Below are 13,085 nucleotides of genomic sequence, written 5' to 3'. Positions count from 1 at the left end.
CGCAAAACGTGGCAACGAAATATGGCTTGAGAGAGCGATCTATATACTCTTCTTTTATCTATGTGTATGTGTATGTTGTGGGTATATAGGTATTTGTATATGTGATGTTTTGTACTTTGGGTATACATTTGTATATATGAGTATGTATATATATGTACATATATTTTTAATTTTAACAATTTAAAACAAATCTTATAAACAAACCATCTCATTCATAGAATATTTTTTCTCCTAACGACATCTATTTTTCAACTGGACCCTTATCCTTCCTTTCCTATCTGATTGCGTGACCATTCAATTTCAAGTGGTTTTTAAGTGGGAGAGAATGCGGACACCGACGACGGTTGGTGTGGCAGACGACAGTGTATCGAGCGACTTGTAATGGATAACACAAAATGCTAATTTAGATTTCCATATTTTAAATTTTAAATTATAACACACTGATGATGAGACAAACCTAATCTCGAAACGTTTGTGAAAATTAATATTTGATAAATTATTGCAAAAAAGAGTGTTGTTTGTTCATACTTCCAAATTAATATCTATTATCCACTCAGAATACATTTGTTATATATATATATATCTATATATATATATATATATATATATATATATATATATAGATATATATATATATATATATATATATATATATATACGAATCGTATATATATATATATATATATTGTAGTGGTATTCACCCTTTACAATAGTTATAAATAATATTGTAAATCGATGTAATAGTCAATATGAATAACGCATTTTGTATGACTCAACCTTGCGACATTGTACGCAACAAAGTATAGAGATAAGCAACATTGTAAGCATGCACGTGTACCGATCTGTAACCGCAACTACGCCTAAAGTAAACAAGTGAGTCATTTTCTAACGGTAAAACAGGCGAACCTTCCAGAAAGAATTACGTCACCACCAGAGATTATAAAAGCCTGAAAGGAACAAAGTCAGTGCGCACTTGTTAACTAAAAGCCAAACAGTTCACATCACTCTTATCTTAAAATATCAATTGTGTATTAAGTGTAACCAAGTAATGAATTAAATAAATATTAATAAAAGTCTTCAGATGTTTAATTAAATATTCCACAGTGAAGTTTAGCAGCAGAAGAACCTAAATTTTAATTGTTGGCATCGATTGGACGCAACATAACTGTTGGTGACGGCCTCAACATAAATTGTTGTAAACCCAGGGTGCACAACATTAATTGGTGGCAGCGGTGGCATTGTCACATTATTTGGTGGCAGTGTGGGATTCTGCGAATTTTTTTTTAAAAAATGCTAAATTATTTACCATAACATGTCTTGAACATAGAATTATTGCATATTTGGAAAACGGATATTTGAGGAAAATACGCCGAAATATAGCAATAATTAGATTCAAGAAAAGGTAAAAGCTTTACCGAAGTGGAAATATTATTGAAACTACAAAGTGAAGACTCCAAAAATCAAGAAAAAAGAAAGAGAAAAAACGTAACAAGAAGAATCAAGAAACAAAGAAAAGAGAAAGTTGTAATAAGAAGAAACAAGAAAATCAAATTAATAATCAAGAAACAAAGAAAAGAGAAAGAAGATAATATAAATCAAGAAGAAGAATCAAGAAGTTCAAAGTGTTATAATTACAAGTGAAAAATCAAAGGTGGAAAATAAAATAAAAAGTGTTATGAAAAAAGTGATAAAATCATTGTTCAAGGTTACAAAATTTTAAGTGATTGTGAATTCGAGTGAACCAAAAGGATATTAAATTAAGAAAGGATTCTCATTGTCAGTAAGCTTATTTTTAATATATTTTTGTAAATTTTTGCGCTTCTGTTTTAGTAGTCTTACACATATTTTTCAAAAATGAATGAACCAGTAGATATGTCGCGCGAAGGTAAATTAAATATTCAAACTGCTATTGCGTTAATTCCGAATTTCAATGGGGAACCTTCAATGCTTCCTTCATTTATTACTGCTTGCGATGCATTATCGGTGGATTTGAGTCCATCAGAAGCGGAAAAATTGCTTACAGTTATAAAATTAAAATTAGACCCACAAATGTTTGCAAAGATCCAATTTATTAATTTTGAAACGTGGGAAGATTTAATTTAATTTATTTAGCTAAAGAATATGTTGTAAAACGACCCATTTCTAGTTTATTGATTGAATTAAATAATTTAAAACGAAAATACAACGAAACAGTAAAAAGTTTTGGAAACAGAATTGAAGAAATTTTACGACAAATTCATTACTCAAACGTAATTAGAGTAGGACATGACTATGCAACAACAACACAAGTGACATTCCAAGAAGTAGGCATAAAAGTTTTTGAAAATGGCTTAAGAGAACCGTTAAAAACATTAGTAAAATGTTGTCGATTTTCTGATATTAAAGATGCCATTGACTTCGCTTTGCAAGAAGAAGCTGGTCAAAATTCGTCAAATATCAGAAATAATCAAAATAATAATATAACATGTTACATTTGCAAAAAACGTGGTCATATTGCTCCACAATGTTTCTTAAATAAAAAGAATAACGCTAATTCAAATAATAATAACCAAAAGTTTTGCAATTATTGCAAGAAACAAGGACATTTAATTTTTGAATGTAGAAATCCAAATCGAAGAAATTTCAATACAAATCGAAATAATCACAACATGTCAAAAACTTTTATTACCCCTACCAACGAACACAGACAAACATGCAGTTATTCGCACACACATGCAGAAAATGCATCGAACGCACATACCCACAGAATGTCAAACTGTGACGAAAACCAACAAACCACAAATTCCCAAACCCAAGATCCTAATCCAACAACACCAGAAAACGAAACTATTACAGTACGTGAACTAAATGCACAATTTTTCAGTTCATTTTCAATAAACAAAACTGACGAAAATGATGTAAATTTCAAAAACAAAAATGTTACAATACAAATTGAAAACAAAACTTTTTGCACAAAACCAATTAACGACCAAGGTTCAAAAAACGAAAAACAGCAATTAAAAGACAAAGATGAAACCAAAGAAACACATGACAAAAACGTTCCAAATTTAACAACATCAAATAACGAAACGAAACAGAAAGACAAAATTTCAAACGACCCACAAATTGCACAAACGCACGAAACCAGAAAAACAGACAAAGATTTTACAAAGAAACGTTCAGAATTTCAAACAAACGAAGTAAGCAAAAAAGTTGAAAAACCAGAGGTAGTTACAGTCACAACTACGACGAGAAGAAGAAATCCAACGACAAGTACATGAAACCGCAACGGACATTCAAAAACGACGATTTAGAATTAATAACGGACAAAAATCCTTACGCAAGTAAATCAAAAAAACTGATGCCTCTATTTAAAGATGCATACAGAGTTTTTGAGACGAATGGTACAGGACGGATCATACGGATCAACGACAAAGGACATGCCAACTGACAACGACTTTTTTTTCGCGAATTGAAATTTACAAAACCAAAAATGAAATAAATATTCCAATTGTCAAAAAGAGACAACAAGTTAAGTTTACAAAGAAAATATGAATTAAATGTTAGAAAGAGATAAAAAACAAATGAATTATAATAAAATTGTCACAACCAAAGATTCTCAAACTTTTTTTTCACAAACATTAAAATTTACAATGTAAATGAAATCAAAGTTTTTTTTTTTAAAAAAAAAAAAAAGAACATTGTTATATTATAAGTCATGATAATTATTGTAAAACTGTTCATATTATTATTAATCAATGAAATGTCATATTTTGAAATATTATAAAGCAGTTATATAACTCAACTGCAATCATGAAATTTTGAAAAATATTACCATTGAAATAAAAGTATACTTAATTATAAATTCATGATATTGTTCTACAATAAACACAATTTTTGAATTTTTTTTAATTAACATTTTTTTTTTTAAAAAAAATTTTTTTCGAAATTTCATTAAAAAAAAAATATATTCGAAATATTATATGAACTTTAACATTATATTAATTATATCCAAACAAATAATTATAAGAAATCTGTACAATGTAGTAGCATGAGCACAAACATTTTTTTGAAGCACCCGAAATGCTTTCTTTTGTGAACGCACGAGGGCGCGCGTTTTTTCGGCGGATGAGGTGTAGTGGTATTCACCCTTTACAATAGTTATAAATAATATTGTAAATCGATGTAATAGTCAATATGAATAACGCATTTTGTATGACTCAACCTTGCGACATTGTACGCAACAAAGTATAGAGATAAGCAACATTGTAAGCATGCACGTGTACCGATCTGTAACCGCAACTACGCCTAAAGTAAACAAGTGAGTCATTTTCTAACGGTAAAACAGGCGAACCTTCCAGAAAGAATTACGTCACCACCAGAGATTATAAAAGCCTGAAAGGAACAAAGTCAGTGCGCACTTGTTAACTAAAAGCCAAACAGTTCACATCACTCTTATCTTAAAATATCAATTGTGTATTAAGTGTAACCAAGTAATGAATTAAATAAATATTAATAAAAGTCTTCAGATGTTTAATTAAATATTTCACAGTGGTAAAGTTTATGATAGCAGCAGAAGAACCTAATTTTAATTGTTGACATCGTTGGTACGCAACATAATTGTTGGTGACGGCCTCAACATAACTTGTTGGCAGCCAGGGTGCACAACAATATATATAGATATATATCTATATATCTTGATATATATATTGATATATTGATATATATATATATCTATATATCTATATATACTCGTATATATCTATATATCGTATATATATATATCTTGAGGATTTTTTGTTCGACGTTGAAACATATTGAAACATATTTTATACGTTTCGAGACTAGATGTGTCTCATCATTCAGCTAAAAGAAATTTACATTATAAAGGAAAAGTTTTAAAAAATGAAATTATATTGGAAAAATTAATTGAAAACAACAATTATACACACCAGATCAGGAAAAACCACACTATAATAACACATTTTACAACACCACAATCACATATTACTACTGTAGGAAAGCAAAAATAATTTAAGAAAAGACCAAAAAAGGTAAAAGTAAAATTGTATGAAACACATAATTTTGTTTTTAACAGATAGCATAGCGACAAGGTTTGACTTATTTGCGACGACGACGAGTAGTTCGCTTTGCTGCCAGAACGCAAGCATGGAAAAGTGGGGATATTAGGGGCGTAGTAGAGAGTCAGATTTACAGAAATTAATTATATTTTGATAACTTTCTAAGAGTAAGCAAGAAGAACTGCGTTTGTTCACACAATTTGAACTTAAAAAGATAAAACATGATTCAGAAAATCTTCTAAGGTCTACATTTTTTTCTTTATATAAAATTATAGGATGGTCAGTATTAAAAGAGCGTTTGAAATTAATAATGTGCTCAGAAAACATTGTTTTAAATTGTCCAGGGTTTTTTGAATTATAAATATGTTGATTCATTCTTTTGCTAATGTATTGGGAACTTTCACCGATGTAACAACTGTCACAATCTAAACAATTAATTTTATAAACGGCATCGGTGATTCTGTCAGACGGAGATTTTGATTTTAAAGTAGAAAACAGGGTACTGAGTGTGTTATCAAAAGTAAAAACTAAAAGAAAACCCTCAACAGAAAAGTTTTTTTAAAAAATAATAAAAGCTCCCTAAATAAGGTAAACAAATAATGCCTTTATATTTGCTAAATAAAGAAGAAGAATTTGAATCAGTGGTAAAATATTTTTGAACAACGGATGTGACATTATTATTATCAATATTGGTAACGTTTAAATATTTTAACCTATTTTTAATTATATTATTGATTAAATGTAAAGGATAAGAGTTATTTGTGAGAATGGAGCGGACTAAATCCAAGTTTTTATTCCAAAAAGTTTTATTGCTTAAAAGAATAGCTCTGTCAATGAGAGAAATGATGATGGAAATTTTTACAGAATGAGAATGAAACGATAAGTAATTAATGTATCTACCAGAAGAAGTTGGTTTCTGAAACCAATCAGTTAAAATATAATTGTTCTGGTTTCTAATAAGTTTAATGTCTAAAAAACTAATGGAATTGTCATCTTCAAACTCACAAGTAAACTTTAAATGATGTGAAAAGAATTAAAGGCATCAAGAGTGGAGGAGATGGAATTGTTTTCTAAACACAAGAGAACGTCATCAACATATCTAAAATAAAAGAAAGGTTGAACAGGAAGTTTGGGTAAAACAAAATTTTCAAGTAACTGTAAAGTTAAATCTGCCAATATATATATATATATATATATATATATATATTTATATATATATATATATATATATATATATATATCTTATATATAAAATTCTTCTGTAACTATGTATGAATGGTTAATCCTCCTAAACTATAATTCGGATTTTCATGAATCTTCCTGAAGTTTGTTCGGGAAATTTTCTAGAATTTGTAGATTCATAGAAATATAGTTAGATTGTAGAAATAAATGGAAAAAATTACACAAAAACGCTTATCATTGTTTGACCTTGAAAATATTTGAAGCATTGTTTGACATTAAAAACGAATGAAGGTTGCCATTTGCCAAACATTTCCATTCACTCATAGGCTAAGACATTATTAAAATATAATATATTTATGATTATGAATGAGAAAAATGTAATGTCTGCATTATCATTGCCGAATAGCAGCTGAGATATGCCAAAAAATAAAATAATATAATATTTACAGTCAACATGCGTCTGAGAGGTGATGCAGTCTGCGCATGCCTCTGTCAGTTATTACACATCAAACTGCCTATAACTCAATTTGACAGATTATTATTTTTAACTTTTAAATGCAGTCGTGTTTTGCCTTACTTTACTAAATCACAATACAAAAATAATTTCCTTATTCAAACATCTTTGGCATTGGATACGAAATATTTAGTCAAGTCAAACGAGCGTTTTGGGTCTGAATATTTTTAATGTGCTCCAATTTGCATGAAATTTTGGAATTAGGTTCATCTTACTCTCAAGTTTAAAAGTGAAAACAGTTTAAACTCCTTTGCCACTCGCCGGGGAGATGACATCCCTTTTCAGTGGTGCAATTGTATCTCTTTCCAAATAACATCGGATATCAATAAAAGAACTAATTAGAAGAGAAAAATGTGCAATAATGTTTTTCAAAAAAGAAATAACTTATCAAGTTACTGGCTACAGAAAAGTAGTATTTTTGCGTTTTTCATCGTTTAACGTTCTGGACTGGTTGCCCAAGTAACTCTTTTTCCTTTGCTTTCTTCTTGCGGTTGATTGTTTTCAACCAGCCTAGACTTTCCTTGTCCTTCTTGCCACAGAGAACGTTTTCTATAGAAATACTTGTTCGCTCTAACATCGCGCATCTTTCTTTCCAATGTTCAACCGTGTCCTCCTCTTTCTCGCACAGCTCACACTTTCGTTCTTCAGGGTTCAGCCAGTGTTTTTTATTTTTCTCCATGGTGCCACATCTATACCGCGCAATTACTTTCTGATCGCAACCATTGCTCCAGCCTCTTAGATACTGCGGACGTCCACTTGTCATTATTTCTCTATACTTTCTATTGTATCTGGATTTTTCCAGTTTGTTCCAGTGCTTTTGACTTTGTACCTCGCTTCCTCTTTCCCGCAGTACTTCTCCAACATTCACTCCGGTTGCACTCAGCTGAACTATGCCCTCCTGGCCAAATCCACATTTGTTTATATATCTTATCCTTTCATCCAACCTCTCTTTATCCCCTTTACCTCTTCTTCTTTCGCTGATACACTCCTTCACTATAGCATTTACTCCTGTCTTTAACTGTTTCTCTTCATAATTAATCGCTCTCTTAGCTAATCTCAGATGTAATTTGTCTTGTTTTACTTCCTCATAGAGTACATAATCTGGAGTACAGGACTCCAGACCAAGTATTCACTTCAGGTATTTTTTCTGTACTCTCTCGAGCTCTACGATCTCTCTCCAACCCCAAATCTCTGCGCCGTAAGCCAACACTTCGACTACCAAACTGTCAAACATCTTAATTCTCCTGCTGAAGTTATTGTGGAATAACTTCTCGCCGAGGCTCCACGTGCTTCTCATTACTGTGTTTGCTTTTTTAGTCAGATTTTTTATATGTTCTCTCATTTTTCCACTTTTTGTAAAGTGGTACCCCAGATACGTAAATTCTTTAACTTCTTATATATTGACCCCTTTCCATAGCCAGTTTGTACTTTTTTTTTCTCTCTCCCCCTTCTTTAAAAAGCATAACCTTCGATTTTTCCTCATTCAAGACCAATTTCCTTTTCTCCAAGTACCGCTCTAGCCGCTTCATTGTTTCCTGCATGTCTTTTTCGCTTGTTGCCAAAATTGCCAGATCGTCCGCATACGCTAGGCCCCAAAATTTCTCTTTTCCAACTACCACGCCTCCCGTTTGCCCTTTTCTCAGCACCTCTTCCAAATCCGCTATTAAGATCGTAAACAGTTTTTTTTTCATTTTTTCATTTAAATCAAATAGATTATGAGTGCCATTTCCACCAAAATTAAAAATAATCGTAATCCCTCCAGAATTAACTTGGTTTAAGAGATCTAGATGAATTCTAGAAAATACCACAACTTTAGTACAAATGATTTCCAAAAAGCTCATGATTTCATTAAAAAAAGTCTATTTTAAAAAAAAAACAATCCCTACTCATTATTATATCTCTGACAGAATAAAAGTACGTATAAAGGTATATAGATGAAAATTTAAGGTCTTTTTCTAACTAATTATTGCTTTTTATTATTTTTCTGTTACACAAATATTTATAGAGTTATGGTTGTTTAAAGAGTGCGCGGCTGTCAAACCAGAGTGTCTTTTGAGCCCTTTAACTCTTCGCCGTTTCAAACTAAGAGCAATTACGGCAAAATTTATGATAGAAAAAGTTGTAGATCATTTAATTACCTTTAAGATAGTGTATTACAAGTTATGATAAAATCAGAATTAAAAGAGTTATAATCCAATTAATGCGGGGGGTGGTGACGGAGTGCAAATTGTTTTCGCTTCTGAACTTAAGATTAAGATTAACATATTTCCAACATATCAAGTAAATTGGAGCACAGTAAAAAAATCACGAAGCACACGCTTTTTTCCTCTCCATTTTCTGCAATAATTTTGTTGATCGTAGGTTGAATAGAACACATGTGAACAGGATTTGACAATTTAATTCACTTCAAATATAAACTTAAGTAATAATATAATAAATGTGTTCTGAGTGGATAATAGATACTAATTTGGAAATATGAACAAACAACACTCTTTTTTGCACTAATTTATTAAATAATAATTTTCACAAACGTTTCGAGACTAGGTTTGTCTCATCATCAGTGTGTTATAATTTAAAATTTAAAATATGGAAACCTAAATTAGCATTATGTGTTATTCGTTACAAGTCGCTCGATACACTGAGTGTCGAGATCAGATTTTTAACACACACTTTATTTGGTAATTACAGACGTTTCGAGACCATGGTATGCCTCATCTTCATTGTAATTTCAAAAACAGTTACTTATATACTACACATTCTTTAATATTTTATGTAAATTACATTTAATTTTTGAAAATATAAAAAACACCAACTATCACTTGCAAAGCTCGACACAGTACTAAAACATGTGAAACATACAGAAATATTCTAAACAAATCTTAAGTATCGAGATGAAAAGACAGGATGGGTATTATTATAATGTAAAAAAATGGAGTGCGCGATCAAAATCGAACTTCTGGTTGTTGATATTAGCATGATCCACAAGCTTATTTTTAAATTTTTCATTATCTATTTTTTCGCATTGTAATTCTTGCTGCCTGAGTCTTATCTAAGTTCTGACAAGTCTGGCCAATATAAGATCAATTATATCCAAACAATTTACTTTATAAACTACATCTTTCTTTTTTGTTAAAGGAGTTTTGTCTTTAATGTTGGAATATAAAATTATTGCCAAGATATGGAAAATTAATGAAAAAAGTATTTTCAGAAACAAGTTTTTGGCCATGATCTTCCGGTTTCTTATCAAAAGGATCAAGTAATTTAGCGACTCTGTTTTTTATAATTGGACATATTAACTTATATGGAAAATTATTGCCAAGTAAGATCGTTTTAAAAAGAAAAGCGCCACTGGATTTAAGTCATCAACTTTCCTGATAAAAAATGTAAATAACTTAGTCATTATTTATATGAAATTATTTTATAAGTGAATAGTTAAAATTATATATTTATCAATAAAATATTATGAATATTATATCGAATGGGAAAACAACTATTGAGTTGTTTTTCCAATATGCCCCTTTAGTATACAATGTTCCTTTACTGCCGACTATTGTACATTCCACATATTTATTAATTGTCCTTAACTGGACATTTATAAATAAGAGATAATGAAAAAAAAAATGGCGGTCAAAAATGTTTATTGGGCATATTTACATCCAATTATCAGATATTTTATAGAGATTATAATAATGTGTATCCATTTTGTGTAAACTTTTTTGGGTTCCGTACCAAGACTTTTAAATTAATTTTAAAGTTCTCGACATTTTTGACAGTATGGAATAACCTATTTGTATGATTAAAAAATCATTCGGTTCGTACTCGATCGCGAGGCGATTTTGCAATAGGCAATTTTGCCGTTTCGGTGGTATGGAGCGTAAAGAGTGTAAAAACGGTTATGCTGTTTTTGAGAGAACGGATTATCCGATTACATTAATTTAAAAAACATTGTGCTTGAATAGATAGTGTGCAAAAAATGCTCTTACAGAAAATTTAATAATTTTGAAAATTAAAAAAAAAAACAAAATTTTGAAAAAAAAAATCAAAGTTTCAAAAAATTCAAAGTTTTGAAATTTTTCAACATTTTCAAAAAAACTTAATTTTAAAAAATTGATTTCTTACAAAAATTTGAGAATAAACGTACAAAAAAGTTGTTTATAAAATACGCTCATCGCCCAATTTAAAAAGCACTTATAAATTTACAGTATGTGTTTATAATAAATAATCTATTTGAAAATTTTCAAAACAATTATTGATTATTTTTATTCCTCGAATGTTTAATTACGGTACGGGAAGTACCAGCAATTTGCCTTAAGGCACGATGCCATGCGCCCCACTAGTTTATATTTTTTTCATTTATCTTATTCTCTTCGATAAATTAATTTTTTTTCACATTTGTTGATTTTTAGTCGAACTTGAACGCAAAAACAACAACGGTGACATCTACAAAATCGAATTCCTGAATAGAAATATTGAAGTCAAACTCAGTAATAAAGAACTACCACAATGTGTAAGGTGTCAAAGATACGACACACAAAATCTTATTGCTACAGGTCACCTCGATGCGTTAAATGTGCAGGAGATCACCAATCAGTTAAAATATAATTGTTTTGGTTTCTAATAAATTTAATGTTTAAAAAACTAATGGAATTGTCATCTTCAAACTCACAAGTGAACTTTAAATGATTGAATTAAAGGAATCAAGAGTGGAGGAGATGGAATTATTTTCTAAACACAAGAGAACGTCATCAACATATCTAAAGTAAAAGAAAGGTTGAACAGGGGGTTTGGGTAGAACAAAATTTCAAAGTAACTGTAAAGTTAAATCTGCCAAAGGGGGACTAATGCTAGAACCCATAGGCATACCAAAAATCTGAGCAAAAAATTTATTGTCAAAACAAAAATATGTATTATTGAGTATAAAATTTAAAATGTATTTAAATCAAAATAAATTGATAGTTGTATGTGGTTTGATGTCATTCCAACGATCCGAAATGACATCCAACGCAAGATCCCATTAAACGTTAGTAAACAACGAAACGACATCAAAGATAACCAAAGAAAAGTCAGACGGTATACTTAAGTTGTTGAGAAATTTTGCCAAAATGAAAGAGTTTGAGACATTAAATTTTGATAAAATGGTAACCTTAGAGAGAATAGTACTTAAATATTTAGTTAAATTGCTTAACGGTGAGTTTATGTCAGCAACTATAGGTCATAACGGTAAATCTGCATTATGGATTTTTGGAAGGCAATATAATTTAGGAAAGTCTGGATGAAAAACCTTAAGGGAAAAACCTAAAGATTTAGATATTTGTTTTTTTTGGATTAAATTTGTGATAAGTTTATGAGTTTTTCTGTTTATGTAATCGGTAGGGTCATTAGTTAAAGGTTTGTATGTAAGTGTGTCATTTAAACTTTTTGCATAATTTTAAATCTCTGGCAATTTCTAACTGTAAAGGATTGGAATTGGTATTTAAACTTTTTTTAATAAAAGATAAAAAATTATTGCAACAAGTTAATCTTAATTTTGATTCCTTTTCTGGATCTTTTATTTTACAAATACCCAACCTTAGGTTGCTAAGGATCTTTATGAAATTGAAATGTTTTTTGGAAGGGGGGAGAGAGAATTTTGGACCGAGAGAAAAAATATATTTTAAATGTTGGGGAATGGTTTTATTAGAAACGTTCTTAAGCCATTTGTCTATCAAATCGTCTTTAATCAGAGGGACCGAGCGTTTATTATGTGAAATTAAAAGTTTTTCAAATTTATTTTTGCTGGACTGTTTGAGACTGGAGAAAATTCTATCAAATTTTAATTTTTCAAAGAAATTATTTAAAATGAAAGGCCCTAAAATGGATGATAAAACATTTACTAAATTGTTTATGTTAGAGGTGAAATAAGAAATAAGAGAAAAAGTATGTTTTATTTCGCATGACATAGCTTCAAAGCTGACGCTTGTCAACTTTTTCTTTAAAGACGACAAAGTTAAATGATTAAATTTATTGAGAAAATTGTTTGAATCAAAGAATTTCGGAATTATTTTGAACTTCCTACAGCGTAACAGAAAATTGCGTCTATTAATTGTATTTGCTAATTTTAAATTTAGAGATGAAAAATCAACTAGCTTTAACCTGATGTGGTGTCCATAGTGTTTCTCAATAATGTTATAAAAAGAAGACGATCCATCTTGAAATTGGCATCTAGTAGAGTAACTTGTAGTTTTCGAAGTCCCAATGTATCTTGATGGAGACCATGGTTCAGCAGAAGGACGGCGGTATGACTTGAAATTTGATTTCCTATTGTAAAAATGTGTAGAGAAAGTTCTTGA

Source organism: Ctenocephalides felis, unplaced genomic scaffold (genome assembly GCF_003426905.1).
Source record: "Ctenocephalides felis isolate EL2017-DRISC unplaced genomic scaffold, ASM342690v1 CF-g0.4_SCAFFOLD_01886, whole genome shotgun sequence".
Classification (NCBI taxonomy): domain Eukaryota; kingdom Metazoa; phylum Arthropoda; class Insecta; order Siphonaptera; family Pulicidae; genus Ctenocephalides; species Ctenocephalides felis.
Note: the sequence above shows the minus strand (reverse complement) of the source record.